The sequence below is a fragment of the Scyliorhinus canicula genome, chromosome 13, assembly GCF_902713615.1.
Source record: "Scyliorhinus canicula chromosome 13, sScyCan1.1, whole genome shotgun sequence".
Classification (NCBI taxonomy): domain Eukaryota; kingdom Metazoa; phylum Chordata; class Chondrichthyes; order Carcharhiniformes; family Scyliorhinidae; genus Scyliorhinus; species Scyliorhinus canicula.
The window spans coordinates 98,993,866-99,012,816 of record NC_052158.1 but is presented as its reverse complement, the minus strand read 5'-3'; positions in this window follow the sequence as shown (position 1 = coordinate 99,012,816).

The following is an 18,951-nucleotide window of genomic DNA, read 5'->3' as shown; positions in this document are numbered from 1 at the left end:
TTCCCCATGTGGCCGGTTGGGCAGGGAGACCCTGTTCCCAGTACTAATTGGCAACCTTTCTACCAGGCAGCCACTAACTGGCCAGCCGATGCTTGATTAGCAGTGCTTAAATGGCAGAAGCAAGCAGTATGCACAATTCCCATTCCGCCTCCCTCACCCTACTGGAATATAATAAAGTCATAAATGTGCTTAACATAGTATGATTATCTGGACTTCCACACTCCTGACTGGTGGTTTATTTCTGAGATGTGCTCATTCTCTCAGTTTAATATTCAAACAAAAAAACTGCTCTAATATTACAGGAACAATGTACTCAAACCCTTGCACTAGGCAGAGACCACAAAAGTATTAATGTGAATCTTCAGTGACTTAATTTTATTGTACAAATAGATTCAGAATACCCTGCTTGTGATGGTACACATTACTACTTCCATGGATTAAATTTAGTTTAACCAATAATTGACAATACTGAGTTGGTATAGGCATTTGGTTTGCATTCAAACTAAACTAGTCCCAAGTTTCAGATGCAGGCAAGTCATCATCCACTTTCTAATCCATCTTTAAACCATACTTCTCGGGTAAATAAAGAATTTAAAGTACTTGTACATTTGCTAGCTGTGAACGATCAGTTTGATATATCTATGTGGAGCTGTGGAAAACAATATTGCTGCCGTACGTTCTGGCATTCCAGATCACGACACCCTTTCCATTTGCAGGAGACTAATCCATATGTCGGACCTTCAGGATTTTCTACATCTCAATCAATTTTATGACTGTGAAATGTGTAGAACGAATCCACTCACAGCGATTAGGATCAGTACAGAGTCAGATATTGTCATTACAAGTTGATTGGGGAGCCTGAAATGAAACTATCATGCAATTGTCGATTTGTAATTTGTCCAAATGAGATTAGGTGAAAGCTGCCCAAAAGCATGTATTATTAATCTATTGATTTGTGCTGGAACTGTGCGCAGTTGTGCATTGTTTTTATCACTTATGGTGCCAGTGCGGAGGCCTGAAACCAAGGCGCAGACGCGGTTATAACAAGGCCCATGCTGCCACCTGTCCTGTCATTGAGTGGTACATCGGACTGCTCAAAGTGTGGTTCTGATGCTTGGACTGGTCTGGTGATGCACTGCAGTACATCCACAAGAGGGTCTCCACCAATACTTAGAATCCAATATTCTTAAAGTCGTCCATCATCACAACTGTCATGATAATGTTGACAGCGGGACTTCTAGGAAACAGACGGTGAAATTGATGAAGGAACGTGTATTGACGAAGGAATGTGTATTTCAGCCCAGGTTAATGGACTGTACTTCGACTGGGGAGGTCGCGGGGGAGTTAATGTGCTTTTGCAGTCTGCAGCGATCACTTATTTTTCAGCATGGAGAGGTGACGTCATGAGGTCATTGCAGAGAGGCAGTGGCCAGGTTCTACAAAAACGCAGCGAAGTGTTGCCACCGGCGTAAACACCGGAGTGTTTCACGCCGGCATCAACTGGCCTCTTGGCCCAGTGATTCTGTAGCCCACAGGGGGCCAGCATGTCACCGGAGTCTTCCATGCTGCTGCAGCTCCCATACAAGGCCCTGCACTGCCGGCCGTGGGTCCACGCATGCTGGCGGCGGCCGCTTCCGCGCCTTGCAACATGGTGAAGCCACACAGCAGGTCGGCATGGAAGAAGGTAGGCCGCCCCCCCAGATCGCGCGCATCCGCCAATCGGTGGGCCCAGATTGTGGGCCTGGCCACCGTGGAGGCTCCACCCGGAGACTGATCCTCCAGCCCCCCCCCCACCAGGGCAGCCATCGCAGCCACGACGCCGAGCTCCCGCCAGGTGGAACCATACGTAAACATGCCGGCGGGAACTCGGCCGGTCGACCACAGAGAATCACCACGGGGGCCTCTTTCAACGGTCCCCGACTGGTGCCGCGTCGACCGTGCGACTGACTGCTAGAAATTCTCAGGTCGCTGGAGAATGGCGTCTCGGTGGCGGACCCGATCGCTGGTCTGAGGCTCCATTCTCCGGCTCCATGCCAAGCACCATTTCAGCGCGGTGGCTCAGAGAATCCCAGCCAGTGAGGCTGGAGAAGCTTTGAGAGAGAAGAGAGGAGCTGAATTCTGATTCGCCTGACCCTGAGTCCACAATCCTTTCCAAATTGGATAGTTAAAAAAATATTTTAGAGCAGAGCAGTCTTGTCTGAAGACATGGAAAAGGCTGAAACAACCCACTTGAAGCAACTATTTGAAGATATTCAGCCAGAGTCTGAAAGGGTTCCAACCAGTGCCAAATCTGTTTTCTAAAGCAAATATGCCCTGTTAATTTTAAGATGGATTAAGAGCTGTATGTTTCTGTCCTTGTTGTTTCATGGGAAATTGTATCGTTGTTTTAAGGGATAATCGTAAACTGTTCTTATCAGGTGTGAAGTGAAAGTTTATTATTGTGATCATAATAATGATTTTGTTTTAGATATACCAAACCTCTATTTTTCATGCAGTCACTCCTGGAGCAAATAATTGTTCCTGAACAGTCTTAAAATGAACTAAAATATTGGGGTTTCGGTCTTGGATCGTAATACAAAGGCTTCACATGAATTAGATGTAACATTTTAATTGTGAAAATTTGACATTTCCATTCCCCCTAGTTAAGGATGGAGCCCCGACCCCATCCCCCAGTGCCCAATCAGTGATCCTCAATCGTCTTGATCTTACGTGGTCCACTGCCATGTCTAGGTGTGTCCCCAGGATGCACATCAGAGGTGGAGGCAGCCTGCTGGTTTTCATGCCCTGTGGCCTTTGATATCCTTGGTGGATATCCTCTGGAGGGTCTGGAGCCGGATGACCTCAGCCAACTTACCGGTGTCACTGGCTTTTCCATGCCACCCTGTTTAGCCCACTGCCCTTGAGATGCATTGGTGTCAGGAGGCAGGTCTTTGGAAAAACTGGAGATTGCCGCTGAATCCTTGATGGCAGGCCCCGGGATGGCCACCAGTGCTTCCTTTTCCCTGATGGTACCCATATAGCCCTGGGGGTCTTTATGGGATTGCGGGGCAGCTGGAGTGAGCTCCAGAGGCCTTTGTGTCATCTGGCTCTGCCATGTTCTGAAGCCTCCCCATTGTCTGCACCATGGTGTCAACGCTCTCAGCAATAGCCATCGGTGACTGGGCCACACTCTGCAGAACCCTGGAAACGTCCACTTGCATCTGGGACATGCCCCTCAGCAGCTGAGGCACGCTCTGGAGTGCCTCAACAATATCCACCTGTGTATGGGACATGCTCCTCAGTGACTGGGACATGATGTCAAGGCCCTCAGCCATGGACTGACACCACCACTTAAGACACTGACATTGTGCACTACGCTTTCCACTGCAGTTGCATTTGGGACACTTCCAATTGGCTATGCATTCATTGGAATGTAGCCAAACTTCCCTCCTGAACCTCATGACCTTGCTCGAGCATCTGCATCAGCTCTGGGATAACCTTGTCCAGAGGTTCAGCATCTCACTGGGAGTCAGCTGTCCTGGGATCCAACAGACCTTTGACTGCTGACTTCCTTGGATGTTCCTGCCTTCACCTAATGTACATCAGCAGCTGTGTGGTGTGTATCAGTTTGTGCCCCAGAACCCAGTCCATTAATGTCGCCCGCCATGGTGTGTGTCTTTGCGCTGGTCGAAGGTAGGTGTGATGGCTGTGACGGGTTGACGGTGGTCTCTTTGGAATTCTCCTCTAAGGTGGTCCCTTGGTTGGCGGGGAGGGGGGCGGTGGGGCTGGATTTGAGGGATGGCAGGCAGAACTGACGCCAAGAGAGAGGTGGTACCTTACTCTTGCAACTCGGTGGATGTTGTCGGTCTTCCGACATTGGACGCTGGTCCTCCTGGTCATGCTACCTGAATTGACAGCTGTTGCCACTGTCTCCCAGCCGGTATTGGTAATGCTGCTGCTGGCCCTCCGACCCCCTTGGGGAAACAAAATGTCCCGTCCCTCATCGAGAAACTTGTCCAGGTCTGCATCCCCAAAGCAAGCAACAAGCCTGCGTACTGTATGTTTATTAATGGGGAGTGAGTGGTGAGGGATCATTTGAAAGCAGTTCCCCCTTGTTGGCAGCTAGATGCTGAGGTGTGAGTCTGGTGAGTCAGACAGTGAGACAGCCAGTAATAGTGAGAGGTGCATGGGGCTGAGTGCTGTTATTTCTGGGCCACGATCTTGCCAACACGGCCATCGAGAAACATCACAGCAATTGCATCCAAAATGACACTTAAAAAAAGATTCTGTTAAATCCCGCGTATCATTACAAATTAGGTTTTGAGTAAATGTTTCCAATTCCAATCATACAAATAATTTGATGCAATTGTTTGGAGAATATTATATAAGTACATTTAAGCGCACATATACACAAACACCTTTTAAAAACAATGAAGGTCCTTCGATATAGAAAGGGCTATATTATTAAGATTTTCATTCACTTTCTTTTCCACAAACAACAGCACTGAGAGGGAATAGTGCACAGCTGCATGAAATGAAATGAAAATTGTTTATTGTCACAAGTAGGCTTCAAATGAAGTTACTGTGAAAAGCCCCTAGTTGCCACAGTCCAGTGCTTGTTTGGCAAGGCTGGTATGGGAATTGAACTGTGCTGCTGGCCTGCCATGGTCTGCTTTAAAAGCCAGAGATTTAGCCCTGTGCTAAACCAGCCCCAAAGGATTACCTCGCATTACCTCAGGGTCACTGTTGTCAACACTGATTTCCATTCAGACTGTAATCCAAGTACCTTGATGGTTGATGTTTGCTGCAGAGAAAGGAATATTAAACATAGTACCAGCTGCATGTCTGTGTTCATAAAGACAAAGAATAAAAATAGTTGAATCATAATGTGATTACAGTTAATGGCTCTTTTGAGGTAATAATACCGTTGCAATGACTGTTGTTTTCTTAATTGTTACAGGTGACTGATTGAAGCCTGGGTATTAAAATTTCAAAGAAGCAAGCCCATCACAATTCAAGTCACAATGAATCAGCATGCTGATTATAAATGTGAATGTTGTCCATATATTGTATTAAAATTGTATTAAATAGCTGTACACCTCAAAGCATTTAAATCAAAACAGGGGAGGGGGGAAACTAAAACAAAGTGAAACATTATTTATGTATACACATATTTATAACTTTAATATTAATCTTAGTCCTAAAGCTATAAATACATCGAAACATCGGCAAATTTATTGACAATGTTTGTATCTAAAATATAGATAGGGGTAATAGTAATATTTTAATCTTCAGTGTTAAGCTGGATAAATTAATGGCACACATTATTCTTATTCAAGGTATATTATACTTTAATGTAACACTGATACTCTAAGTCTTTACTGTAAATAATAACACAATTCAAGATGCAAATTGTAAAGATTCATTTACCAATGATGTGCTTCCAGTGAGGAGCCTGGTTTGTCAATAGCTTAGGTTGAAGGTAGAGTTACAGCCCCATAGCCCAGTATATATTCCTTTTGCGCTAGGTTCTGCACTGTGAGCATGACATTGATGACCTTATCCGGTAAGTAAGACAAAAAGCACATTAACATTTTGGGAAGGAAAGAGTATAAGGCTGTATCTAATTCTTGCTGCAGTATTGTATAGAATCACATCTGCATCATCATTTTTAAAGTGCGGTGTGCCTGAATTTACAAGACTCAAAAAGATTTGTATTGACGAGTGCTTCACAGGACAGATGAGGCCATTCTATTTTGTGGGCTGAACTCTACTAGTTGAGTAGACAGCCTGATGTTGGGTAGAAATGAGTGTCGAGGCCTTCCCTCTGAATTTGATAGGAGGCGGGTAACCCAGCGGCTGCCACCGGGGCTGCTGTCCTACTAAGGATGGCATCATGCCTCCGAGAGCTGACACACCAATCACAGAGCCAGAAGCTTAGCAAACAAAGCAGCACCACCATGAGTGTTGGCTGAAGCAGACAGGGTCTTGTTTATCCTCCAGAATGATTCCCCATATAACGACAAGTCAGAATACAGGAGGGAGATAGAGACCTAGTGGAGTGGTGCAGCAACAACAATCTCTCCCTCAATGCCAGCAAAACTAAAGATCTGGTCATTGACTTCAGGAAGCAAAGTACTGTACACACCCCTGTCAGCATCAACGGGGCATCAATGGTTAGCAGTTTCAAATTCCTTGGGGTGCACATCTCCAAAAATCTGTCCTGGTCCACCCACGTCGACGCTACCACCAAGAAAGCACAACAGCGCCTATACTTCCTCAGGTAACTAAGGAAATTCGGCATGTCCACATTAACTCTTACCGACTTTTACAGATGCACCATAGAAAGCATCCTATATGGCTGTATTACAGCCTGGTATGGCAGCTGCTCGGCCCAGGACCACAAGAAACTTCAGAGAGCCATGAACACCGCCCAGTCCATCACATGAACCTGCCTCCCATCCATTAACTCCATCTACACCTCCCGCTGCCTGGGGAAAGCGGGCAGCATAATCAAAGACCTCTCTCACCCGGCTTACTCACTCTTCCAACTTCTTCCATCGGGCAGGAGATACAGAATTCTGAGAACACGCACGAACAGACTCAAAAACAGCTTCTTCCCCACTGTTACCAGACTCCTAAATTACCCTCTTATGGACTGACCTCATTAACACTACACCCTGTGTGCTTCATCCGATGCTTGTGCTTATGCAGTTACATTGTATACCTTGTGTTGCCCTATTACAGATTTTCTTTTCTTCCCTTTTCTTCCCATGTACTTAATGATCTGTTGAGCTGCTCACAGAAAAATACTTTTCACTGTACCAGGGTACATGTGACAATAAACAAATCCAATCAAATCCAATCCAAGTGCATTTTTGAAGGAAGAATTTGAAGAGGCAATATAAACTAAATGACAATTATAAAGGGAGTGCAGAAATAGAAGTGATCATATACACAAATCTTTGATGTTCGCAGAATAATTTGCTAGGTGATTAAAACGTGTGCTTGATCCTTGTATTTTTGCTTATGTAGTTACATTGTATATCTTGTGTTGCCCTATTATGTATTTTCTTTATTCCCTTTTCTTTCCATGTACTTAATGATCTGTTGAGCTGCTCGCAGAAAAATACTTTTCACTGTACCTTGGTACACGTGACAATAAACAAATCCAATCCAATCAATTGCCTGGCACCGATATCGTAATCGTAATCCCTTTTTTCCACCTAATCAAGGGCGGCATCTGTTTTAGGATGCTCCACCCATTCCAAAAGGCATCATCGGCGAGTACGCCATAAGCCGTTGGGACAGCATCAGGGTGTCACCTGAAAGCCTTCCCCCGATGCTCTGCCTCTGATGGGCCAATTTCCCGACGGAGCGGGACATGTGTGAACCCGGCCTGGCAGCTGCAGACAGTGTCCAGTGCCACCACCATCTGGTAGTGGGGGGGAGGGGTGCTGCTGGCCAGGGTGGCAGCGGCGAAGGCTGTGGGAGAATGGTGGGGGATGACCAGGGGGTGGCGAGAGTGGTGACAAGGGAGACACTAACTGGCAGGTCGGGTCCACGCATGGCCGGCACCATGTTGTACGGCACGACCGTTGCCAGGTCATCGCAGTGTGCATGAACAGCCACAGACCCGGCAATTCTCCATGCATTTATATCAGGAAGGTTGTGCATTTTATGTGGCACAGCTGCTAGCCCCCCACCGGGTGGAGCATCGGTGCGGGGGAGGCACTGGCGTATTCATCGGAAAACCAGACCCATCCTCCGGACATAGCCTCAAAATCGGTGAATGCAGCCCGAGGACCTTCAAAAATTGAGGACGAGAGCGGGGTGGAAACAGCTCCAGGGCGATCATTGGGGCCAAACGTGCTGGCTTCCTGCCCACGTAATCCCATATTTTAAAATTTAAAAACCTTTCCTCCTCTCCCCTACCTGGGAGGCTGCCTCCATTTAGCTGGTGGCCTCCAACGGCAGGTTGGTGGGAGGAGGGGGGGGGGGGCCATGGGGGGGTTGATTCGCCGTTGGCAAAATGCCGATTGCATCGTAAAATGACCCACAGTAGAATCTTTTCATATTTAAATTGACTGCCCGCCACCTTGTGTTGGACACCCTGCCTGGTTCAGGCCCTGCCATTGTAAAGTTCTCCAGCAGCGGAATTGGTTGGAGAAAAGGTCTGACATGGTCCCCTGCAATTTTACTGGTTCCCTCACCACCACCTGCATTTCCACCTCCTTTGGACAAGTAACAGTCTGTTTTGGTTCTCTGAAAGGGTTTTCCGGATGGCCCATTATTGTGGCATCAGGACAACGGTACGGGAGTGAGAGCAAGTCAGTTGCAAGGTACATGCGGGAAAGGACAAAAGATTTGAGGCAGCTGAGTGGACAGACTTATTCAAATTTGATGCGCAAATGGAAGTGAAAGGATTAGAGGAAGCGGATTTGAGGATTGAGGATATAAAGGTGGGGACCGAGGGTTTGCCCTTGATTAATGGGAAGGCCTGGATGAAGAAAGAGAGGCATTGTACTGGTTTGGGTGGTGTTTCAGTTGATTACCAGGTCTTTCTCAAATACACAGCAATTGAACTCCTGGCTGCATAGAAATGAAATTGTATAGGGGAATAATTCAGGATGCACTGAGAGGGAAAGTCAAAATCAGAAGACAGCAGTTGTTGAGCAGTCCATATATGTACAAAACTCTTGCAGTTATCATTATTAACAGAGATTCCCGTTTGCCCATCTTTAATCTTCCTTAAATTGGGGAAGTAAAAGAGAAACCATTTTTTTATGTTTTCCTCAAGCTGTAGATTTAACACAGTGATAGGGGTTTATTACTGTAAGGTCAATGAGATTCATCTGCTAACAGTGTGCGGGATTCTCCGCTTCCCCAACTGCGCGTTTCCCGGTGGCTCACCGTTGGCTGGCGGCGGGATTCTATCTTTCTGCCGCTTGTCAGTGGGATTTTCCATTGAAACCATCCCATGCCAATCGGGAACCCCGTGGGCGGAGGTGCACTGCCAGCAGGAAAAGTGAATTGCAAAGGCCGGAGAGTTTCGGTCAGTATTTATGCACAACAGATGTACAATTTAATGACTGACAGATTCATTTAAATGTGTATGGATCACCTATCCAAACTGCCTGGGATCAGAATGAAAATAGCAATGGTCACATGCCCAGTTTCTACAATGCCATATTTTACTGAAGATGAACAATCTCTATTGTTTCCTTCCAATCTGATTTTGAAATCCAATTCCCTTGTAGAGTAGATGCTTCGAATAGTAACTGCTCAGCCTGCTGATGGAACTGTAACAGTTTCTGGAATATTCAGTCGGTTGTGGTATTCATTTCTCCTGGGTCTTTGACTTTTCAGGTGTTAAGTGTCTTGCAGTAACATGCCTGATGCAGGCTGTCAAAGAGTAATTACATTTTCCATGCAAATTCGAAATAAAAAGTGTAAAGTGAGACATAACACATGAAGCAATGTCCTACAATGTGTTTATCAATCATCCAAATTGATGCATCTATATCACGCCATTATCTGTTTGATATTTGTGTTACTTTTATTAATTTTCATTATGCTGGCTGGCTTTAGATAAGTGTGTGAACTGAATGCGACTAAAGAAAATCCCAGGCCTGGCAAGCCTCATGATTCATCACATGCTGCCTGACTCAAATTAATTACAGAGCTCTCGAAGTCAAATAATTGCCTTGCTTATTACTGTTCAGCCCATGCGCAAAAATGTGAAGTGGTGTTATTTTTTAAATCCAAAAACATTTTTATATTGAGCAACATTTTACCCACCTCCAGCTCCTCAAAAACCACATTAGGGAACTGGAGCTGGAGCTGAATGAACTTTGGATAATTCGGGAGGCAGAGGTAGTCATAGATAGAAGCTTCAGGGATGTAGTTACTCTGAAGAATGATGATAGATGGGTGACGGTGAGAGGGGCTGGGAGGAAGCAGTCAATACAGGGATCCCTTGTGGTTGTTCCCCTTAGTAACAAGTAGACCGCTTTAGATACTGGTGGGGGGGACGACTTACCAGGGGTAAGCCATGGGGTATAGGTCTCTGGCACAGAATCTGTCCCTGTTGCTCAGAAGGGAAGGGGGGAGAGGAGTAGAGCATTAGTCATTGAGGACTCCATAGTTAGGGGGACAGATAGGAGATTCTGTGGGAACGAGAGAGACTTACGGTTGGTGTGTTGCCTCCCAGGGTCCGTGATGTCTCGGATCGTGTTTTCGGGATTCTTAAGGGGGAGGGGGAGCAGCCCCAAGTCGTGGTTCACATAGGCACCAGCGACATAGGTAGAAAAAGGGATGGGGATGTAAGGCAGGTATTCAAGGAGCTAGGGTGGAAACTTAGAGCTAGAACAAACAGAGTTATTATCTCTGGGTTGTTACCTGTGCCATGTGCTAGCGAGACGAGGAATAGGGAGAGAGAACAGTTGAACACGTGGCTACAGGGATGGTGCAGGAGGGAGGGATTCAGATACCTGGATAATTGGGGCTCATTCTGGGTTAGGTGGGACCTCTACAAATGGGATGGTCTACACCTGAACCAGAGGGGTACCAATATCCTGGGGGGGAAATTTGTGAATGCTCTTTGGGAGGGTTAAAATAATTCAACAGAGGGGTGGAAACCTGAATTGTAGCTCCTCTGTACAGGAGGTTGAGAGTAGTGAGGTCATGAGTAAGTTTTCAAGGTCGGCAAGCAGGAAGGTGGTTTGAAGTGTGTCTACATCAATGCCAGGAGCATCCAGAATAAGGTGGGTGAACTTGCAGCATGGGTTGGTACCTGGGACATCGATGTTGTTGCCATTTCGGAGACATGGATAGAGCAGGGACAGGAATGGTTGTTGCAGGTTCCCGGGGTTTAGGTGTTTCAGTAAGCTTAGGGAAGATGGTAAAAGAGGGGGAGGTGTGGCACTGTTAGTCAAGGACAGTATTATAGTGGCAGAAAGGACGTTTGATGAGGACTCGTTTACTGAGGTAGTATGGGCTGAGGTTAGAAACAGGAAAGGAGAGGTCACCCTGTTGGGAGTTTTTTACAGGCCTCCGAAAAGTTCCAGAGATGTAGAGGAAGGATTGCAAAGATGATTCTGAATAGGAGCGAAAGTAACAGGGTAGTTGTTATGGGGGACTTTAACTTTCCAAATATTGACTGGAAACTATATAGTTCGAGTACTTTAGATGGGTCAGTTTTTGTCCAATGTGTGCAGCAGGGTTTCCTGACACAGTATGTAGATAGGCCAACAAGAGGCGAGGCCACATTGGATTTGGTACTGGGTAATGAACCAGGCCAGGTGTTAGATTTGGAGGTAGGTGAGCACTTTGGTGATGGTGACCACAATTCGGTTACATTTACTTTAGCAATGGAAAGGGATAGGTATATACCACAAGGCAAGAGTCATATCTGGGGGAAAGGCAATTATGGTGCGATTAGGCAAGACTTAGGACTTAGGATGCATCTGATGGGGAGGGAAATTGCAGGGGATGGGCACAATGGAAATGTGGAGCTTGTTCAAGGAACAGCCACTGCGTGTCCTTGATAAGTATGTACCTGTCAGAAAGGGAGGAAGTGGTCGATCGAGGGAACCTTGGTTTACTAAAGTAGTTGAATCACAGTCAAGAGGAAGAAGGAGGCTTATGTAAAGATGAGATGTGAAAGTTCAGTTAGGGTGCTTGAGAGTTACATGTTAGCCAGGAAGAGAGGGCTAAGAAGAGCCAGGAGGGGACATGAGAAGTCCTTAGCAGGTAGGATGAAGGAAATCACTAAAACTTTATCTAGGTATGTCAGGAATAAAAGAATGACTCGGGTAAGAGTAGGGCCAGTCAAGGACAGTAGTGGGAGGTTGTGCGTGGAGTCCGAGGAGATAGGAGAGGCGCTAAATGAATATTTTTTGTCAGTATTCACACAGGAAAAAGACAATGTTGTCGAGGAGAATACTGAGAAACAGGCTACTAGACTAGACAGGATTGAGGTTCATAAGGTGGAGGTGTTAGCAATTCTGGAAAGTGTGAAAATAGATAATTCCACTGGGCCGGATGGGATTTGTCCAAGGATTCTCTGGGAAGCTAGGGAGTAGATTGCAGAGCCTTTGGCTTTGATCTTTATGTTGTCATTGTCTACAGGAATAGTGCCAGAAGACTGGAGGATAGCAAATGTTGTCCCCTTGTTCAAGAAAGGGAGTAGAGACAACCCCGGTAACTATAGACCAGTGAGCTTTACTTCTGTTGTGGGCAAAGTCTTGGAAAGGATTATAAGAGATAGGATTTATAATCATCTGGAATGAATAATTTGATTAGGGAGAGTCAACACGGTTTTGTGAAGGGTAGGTTGTGCCTCACAAAACTTACTGAGTTCTTTGAAAAGGTGGCCAAATAAGTGGACGAGGGTAAAGCAGTTGATGTGGTGTATATGGATTTCAGTAAAGCGTTTGATAAGGTTCCCCACAGTAGGCTATTGCAGAAAATATGGAGGCATGGGATTGAGGGTGATTTAGCGGTTTGGATCAGAAATTGGCTAGCTGTAAGAAGACAGAGGGTGGTGGTTGATGGGAAATGTTCAGACTGGAGTTCAGTTACTAGTGGTGTATCACAAGGATCAGTTTTGGGGCCACTGCTGTTTGTCATTTTTTAAAATGACCTGGAGGGGGGGCGTAGAAGGATTGATGAGTAAATTTGCAGATGACGCTATAGTCAGTGGAGTTGTGGGCTGTGCGGAAGGATGTTGCAGGTGACAGAGGGACATAGATAAGCTGCAGAGCTGGGCTGAGAAGTGGCAAATGGAGGTTAATGCAGAAAATTGTGAGGTGATTCATTTTGGAAGGAGTAACAGGAATACAGTGCACTGGGCTAATGGTAAAATTCTTGGTAGCGTGAATGAGCAGAGAGATCGCGGTGTCCATGTACATAGATCCCTGAAAGTTGATAGGGCTGTTAAGAAAACATACGGTGTGTTAGCTTTTATTGGTAGAGGGATTGAGTTTTGGAGCCATGAGATCATGTTGCAGCTGTACAAAACTCTAGTGCGGCTGCATTTGGAGTATTGCGTACAGCTCTGGTCGCCGCATTATAGGAAGGATGTGGAAGCATTGGAAAGGGTACAGAGGGGATTTACGAGGATGCTGCCTGGTATGGAGGGAAGATCTGATGAGGAAAGGCTGAGGGACTTGAGGCTGTTTTTGTTAGAGAGAAGAAGAATAAGAGGTGACTTAATAGAGGCATACAAGATGATCACAGGATGAGATAGGGTGGACAGTGAGATCCTTTTTCCGCAGATGGTGATGATTAGCACGAGGGACATAACTTTAAATTGAGGGGAGATAGATATAGGACAGATGTCAGAGGTAGGTTCTTTACTCAGAGAGTAATAAGGGCGTGGAATGCCCTGCCTGCAACAGTAGTGGACTCGCCAACATTAAGGGCATTGAAATGGTCATTGGATAAAAATATGGATGATAATGGAATAGTGTTGATGGGCTTTAAATTGGTTTCACAGGTCGGCGCAACATCGAGGGCCGAAGGACCTGTACTGCGCTGTAATCTTCTATGTAATGTTCTAAGTTCTAAAACATGTCCAAAACTGTGCGGTTTAGGTGGATTGGCTATGCTAAATTGTCTCATAGTGTCCAAAAGGTTAGGTGAGGTTACGGGGTTATGGGGATTGGGTGGGTGGTAGGGCTTAGGTAGGGTGATCTTTCGGATGGTTTGTGCAGACATGATGAGCCAAATGGCCACCTTCTGCAGTGTCGGGATTCTATGATTTCTCTGTGAATTATACACCATTAGGTGGATGTCAATAATTTTATGAGGTGAATTACTTCCCCAGTTTTAACAAAAAAGTACGCAGTGTTCAAAAGTGTCGCTTTGCCCACCGTACAGCTGAAATGCAACTGAAATCATTTTGTCATTGTCTCATTGACCATTTTCTGTATGTAAAAACATTTGAAAAATATTTATCTCACCAATTGAAATGTAATTTTAATACCACACTCTAAAACTCCAGAAATATGCTAATTTGGAACAGCCAAACAAAGTAGAGGACCACTAATTCAACTGATTATAAACAGCTCAAGATCTCCATGAAAATGGACTATTCATGCATAATTAATTTATCATGATCATTCAGCATATCCCATATAATTTATATTTTGTCATATCGACCAAAGAACTTCAAATTGCATTTTTATTGCATGGTCACTTGAAATACAAATTGATATCTATAATGCATGAAAATATAATTTTTAAAAATAGGTTTTCATATAATTTTCTGGGAAATAGACTGTGAGAATTAATTAACATACACTTTGACAAGCAGGACACTACTTTGATTATGTTTTATGATTGAGAGTGTTTTTTGCCTCTACTAAAAAGTTGTCAGGTTTCGGCTCTGTCACAATCGCCATTGAATCCAATTGCTTAGAAGAAGAAATTCCAACTTCCAGTTAATAGCTGAAAGGATAACATAGGAAGATTTTGGTTGGAATTCTCCAGCCATTTGCTGGTGGCAGGATCCTCTGTTCTCGCCAGCAGTGCACCCCGGCCTGCGGTTTTCCCGGCAGCGTGGGGTGTCTCCAATGGGAATTCCCAGTCAAAGCGATAGGAACAGAGAATCCCGCCAGCAGCGAAAGGCGGCCCAACCTCCCACCACCAAGAAACATTTGGCTGGGAGGCAGGAGATCCCGCCCTCTGTGTTTTAAGACTTTTGCTGTGGCAAAATACTATTACCCAAAACACTAGGAGAGATTTTCTGCTCCTTTTTTCACCGGATGGGATCAGCAATGGGAGCAGAAAATCGGGGTGGGGGGGGGGGGGGGGGTATTCACATTTCACAGTGACACAAAGATGTAACGTATACCCCAACCCCCACTAGTGACACTAGGAAAGGAATCCTCTATCAGGCCTCTATGTGTGGTAATTCCGCTACCCCCTCCCATTACTTAAGTATCAGGGTTCACCAACGTGAATTACAACATGTCTCCCATGGTGTGCACCTGGTGAGCAGAGCCCGCCAGAGGAGTTCAGATTAGTGCATCACTCAGAGTGGATGGGAATCATGCCCAGGAACTTCCCAGACAAGTCTGTTGTTGGGGGTGTTCCATGGGAAGGGGGTTGTTCAATGGGAGGAATGATCTGGTGCAGGGGTGTTCCATGGGCGGAGGTTGTTTGTGGGAGGGTGTTGCCTGGGGTGAAGGGGGGGTTGCTGTTGTTCGGGGAGGGGGGGGGGGGGGGGGGGGGGGGGGTGCCTAGTGTTTTCCAAACTAAGTTACCGTGTAGGGCGAGGTCAATCTGAGTTGGTCCTGCTAGTGTCAGGCCACTGGGACTGCCCCTTCAATGTTTTTCAAATATCAGCCAAATAATGCGCTGGGAAGGGTCATAAAAACCTGTTGGGGGCGACAGTTTACATACCATTCTTCTACCCGCTGCACCAATCTGTCACAAAGTAGGAATGTTATGGCAGCTATCTTTCCCAGCAACTTTAAATCATATAATAGAACATTCCCATTTTTACTTTTGGCACAACCAAATACGTACTTCACAGATAAACTTTACACTTTCCTTTTAGTAGGCAAGTTCCCTGGAACTTCCCCAAGGTGATTTTTAACTCCCCTCAGCCTAGGAACCTTTAATCTCAGAAGTATCTTTCACAGTGAGGGATTCCCCAGAGCTTTCTCCTCTAGAACAAACTAAGAAAATCTTACAGCCATGTTCAAATTCCTCATGAATTTTGTCTTTTCAATCTGAACATGAGCATCTGTTGTATTCCCTGTTTCTTTCCTTTTTTTAAATAAATTTAGAGTCCCCAATTCATTTTTTCCAATTAAGGGGAAATTTAGCGTGGCCAATCCACCTAGCATGCACATCTTTGGGTGGAGGCGAAACTCACGCAGACACGGGGAGAATGTGCAAGCTCCGCACGGACAGTGACCCAGAACCAGGATCGAACCTGGGACTTTGGCACCGTGAGGCAGCAATGCTAACCACTGCGCCACTATGCTGCCCCACCCACTGCATTCCTGAGTGGCAAACCACAGTTCGTGCTGCCCACAGCTGCCCTCACTCTCCAAATCGTGCCAGACTGTGTCTGTGAGTATCCTGGGATATGTTCAAAATCCTCCTCCTTTCAAAGCCCATCTCCATGGCAATGCCAATCACATGGACCTTGTACCCAGGTAGAAAAGCTGATTAACGAACCTTGAGACTGTAACTCTCTTATACCTTGGAAGTAATTGGGCAGTTTATAAATCAACATTTGTAATACTTTACTGGGACCTTACAGTCTTTCCACTGTTAGCAAACAGGCTACATCCATTGTCTGCAAGTGTAAACATCTCGCACTTTCATCCCTGTACAATAATCTGGACCCCCTTGAATCTCTAATAATCAAATCGCACAGGCTTGTCAGACAGACCCTGGAATAGGTCACATGTCCTCCTTCCTACCACTTAAGACACATTCCCAAAACATAGCAATCTTATAATCCTCACAATTGTAACAGCCTAGATTTTACCATCAGTGGCAAAACTGATACTCATGTTTCTTTGAAGAAAGATGCCCTCAATGATTGAGTACTCGCTGCAACATGGATTTCACCTTTCCAAACATAAATTTAAATCCAACACAAAGTAAAGAGAATCTCCAAGTACCCAACAAGGGTGGTATCATCAAGCAAAGTAAACAGCCAATCATATTGAACAATTCTCATAGACAGCAAACCAGGAAGTAAAATGCTGATTATCCTTCACTTTTTATGAATTTTGCATCGATCAAATTAAAGATTGTGTATACACATTAACGCTGAAATATCATGAACAATCTTTAAAAAAAACCTTTTTATTACATTTGAAAGACGATTTTTGTCATAATAAAAACAATTGGCGTTATACAAATATAAATTTAAATATACAGGGTCTCGTCAACAATAGGTATGACTTAGGATGCCATTCAAAACCCAGTTACACCATACCAAGGTTTGATTAGCTCAGTTGGCTTGGCAGCTGGTTCATGATGCAAAGCCAGCAGTGCGTGTTCGATTCCCATATCGGCTGAGGTCATGAAAGCCCACCTTCTCAACCTTCCCCTACATCTGAGGTGTGGTAATCCTCAGGTTAAATCACCACCAGTCAGCTCTCCCCCTCAAAGGAAAAAGCAGCCTATGATCATCAGGGACTATGGTGACTATGCTGATGTAACCTTTCCTTGCACCACATAATAATAATAATAATAGCTTATTGTCACAAGTAGGCTTCAGTGAAGTTATCGTGAAAAGCCTCTCATTGCCATATTCCGGCGCCTGTTCAGGGAGGCCTGTACAAGAATTGAACCCGCGCTGCTGCCTTGTTCTGCATTACAAGCCAGCTGTTTAGCCCATTGTGCTAAACCAACCCGTAATGAACAAGACAGGTTTATCAAACTTCTTAAACAGAAATACTATGGAGTATGATCTCACCAGTTCAGTGATTTCAAATTTACGTACATCTGCAGATATATTAATTTACATTGAAAAAGTGTAGAATCATTGAATAAAACTTTTGGATTTCCACATTAACTGCATATGTGCAGATTCTGGGGGCTGACTTTTCAATGGAGTTGGATTGAAGAAGTGTAGAATCATTGAATACAAATTTTGGATTTCCTTATTAACTGCATATGTGCAGATTCAGAATTTTCAATGGAGTTGGGAAGACTCCATGGACCTTTAAAAATGGTGTACAGTGCCTGGATGGAGACGATTGTCTTTATTTCTGACAAGGGAAAGGAACGGATATGATTCACGCAGGAGTGAAACAATTAAGTTGGTTTTTGACATTTCCCCAAAGGCTATCATTATGTTTTTATGAATGTTTGGTCGAGTTTCAAAAGCTACAATTATCGCAGAATGGGGTTCTCCATGCACAATCTGAGGATAGCTTAAAAAGGCCTAGTTGTCTTTGATATGAGGGCTGAGTAGAACTTTGTTTTTATAACCACCTGAAGAGATTTGAAATCATTGAATGATTTAAGAGCAGGAGCTTTTTCAAGGGGTGAATTTTATGTTTGGAAATTGGGATTGCTGCCATTTTGTGCATACATAAAATCTGATGTGATCATGCAAGGTTACAAACTCGAGCTCAACATATTGACCTTTAGTAATACATGGGCAGGCATCAAAATTGACAGCCTACCTGCAATTTAAAAAATATTAATTAATAGGCTTTACAAGAATATTAACCATTATTTTATGTTGTCCATCCAGCAGCGTGCGCACCAGCAACGTTGGGAGAGAGTCACACCAGGCATCAAGATGCACTGCAAAGGAAGATATATAGGACCAAAGTGTGCCACTGGCTGCATTGAACAGATGATACTGCTATTGAGGATGGGGGACTTTCATAGAGCTGAACGTTTACTTTTCATAGATTTCAACCTGTGTGGGACCGGTTTCTCACAGGAGGTGGAAGTCAGTAAGTGCGACAATCAACATTGAACGCTTCAGAATTTGAGTTGTATATCACTGTTCCCCATGGGAATTGTTCATGCTGTAGGAGGCTCCTCCTCCAGTGAGGAAGGGAGGAGAAGAAGGAGAAGAATGATGAGGCACGTACATGGGCAGGCCAGGGAGAGAAGAACCAACAATGTGAAAAACCTACAGCTGAGCAAGTAGCTGTGCAGGATTGACAGCAATATCAACCTGACAGAGGTGGGAACTGGCTTCCTCTGCCATCCATGTCTGTAGGGTCAAGATACCTCCAAATGACTGAATTTCAAATTAATTGAAATCAAGTTCTCACCCTTCCTGGGCATAAATCTCATTATGCCATTGGGGAGGGCTCGGGAAGATCATGATCAGAAGTTGCACCAGCACGTTTTTCGCCTCAGGATATTTTACGGCCATTATACAGGATTTATGCCATGGCTAACAGACCCCGAAAATTGCAACGATAAAACTGAAAAGTAAAAAAAATAGTAACATTTAAAACGTGGCATGTT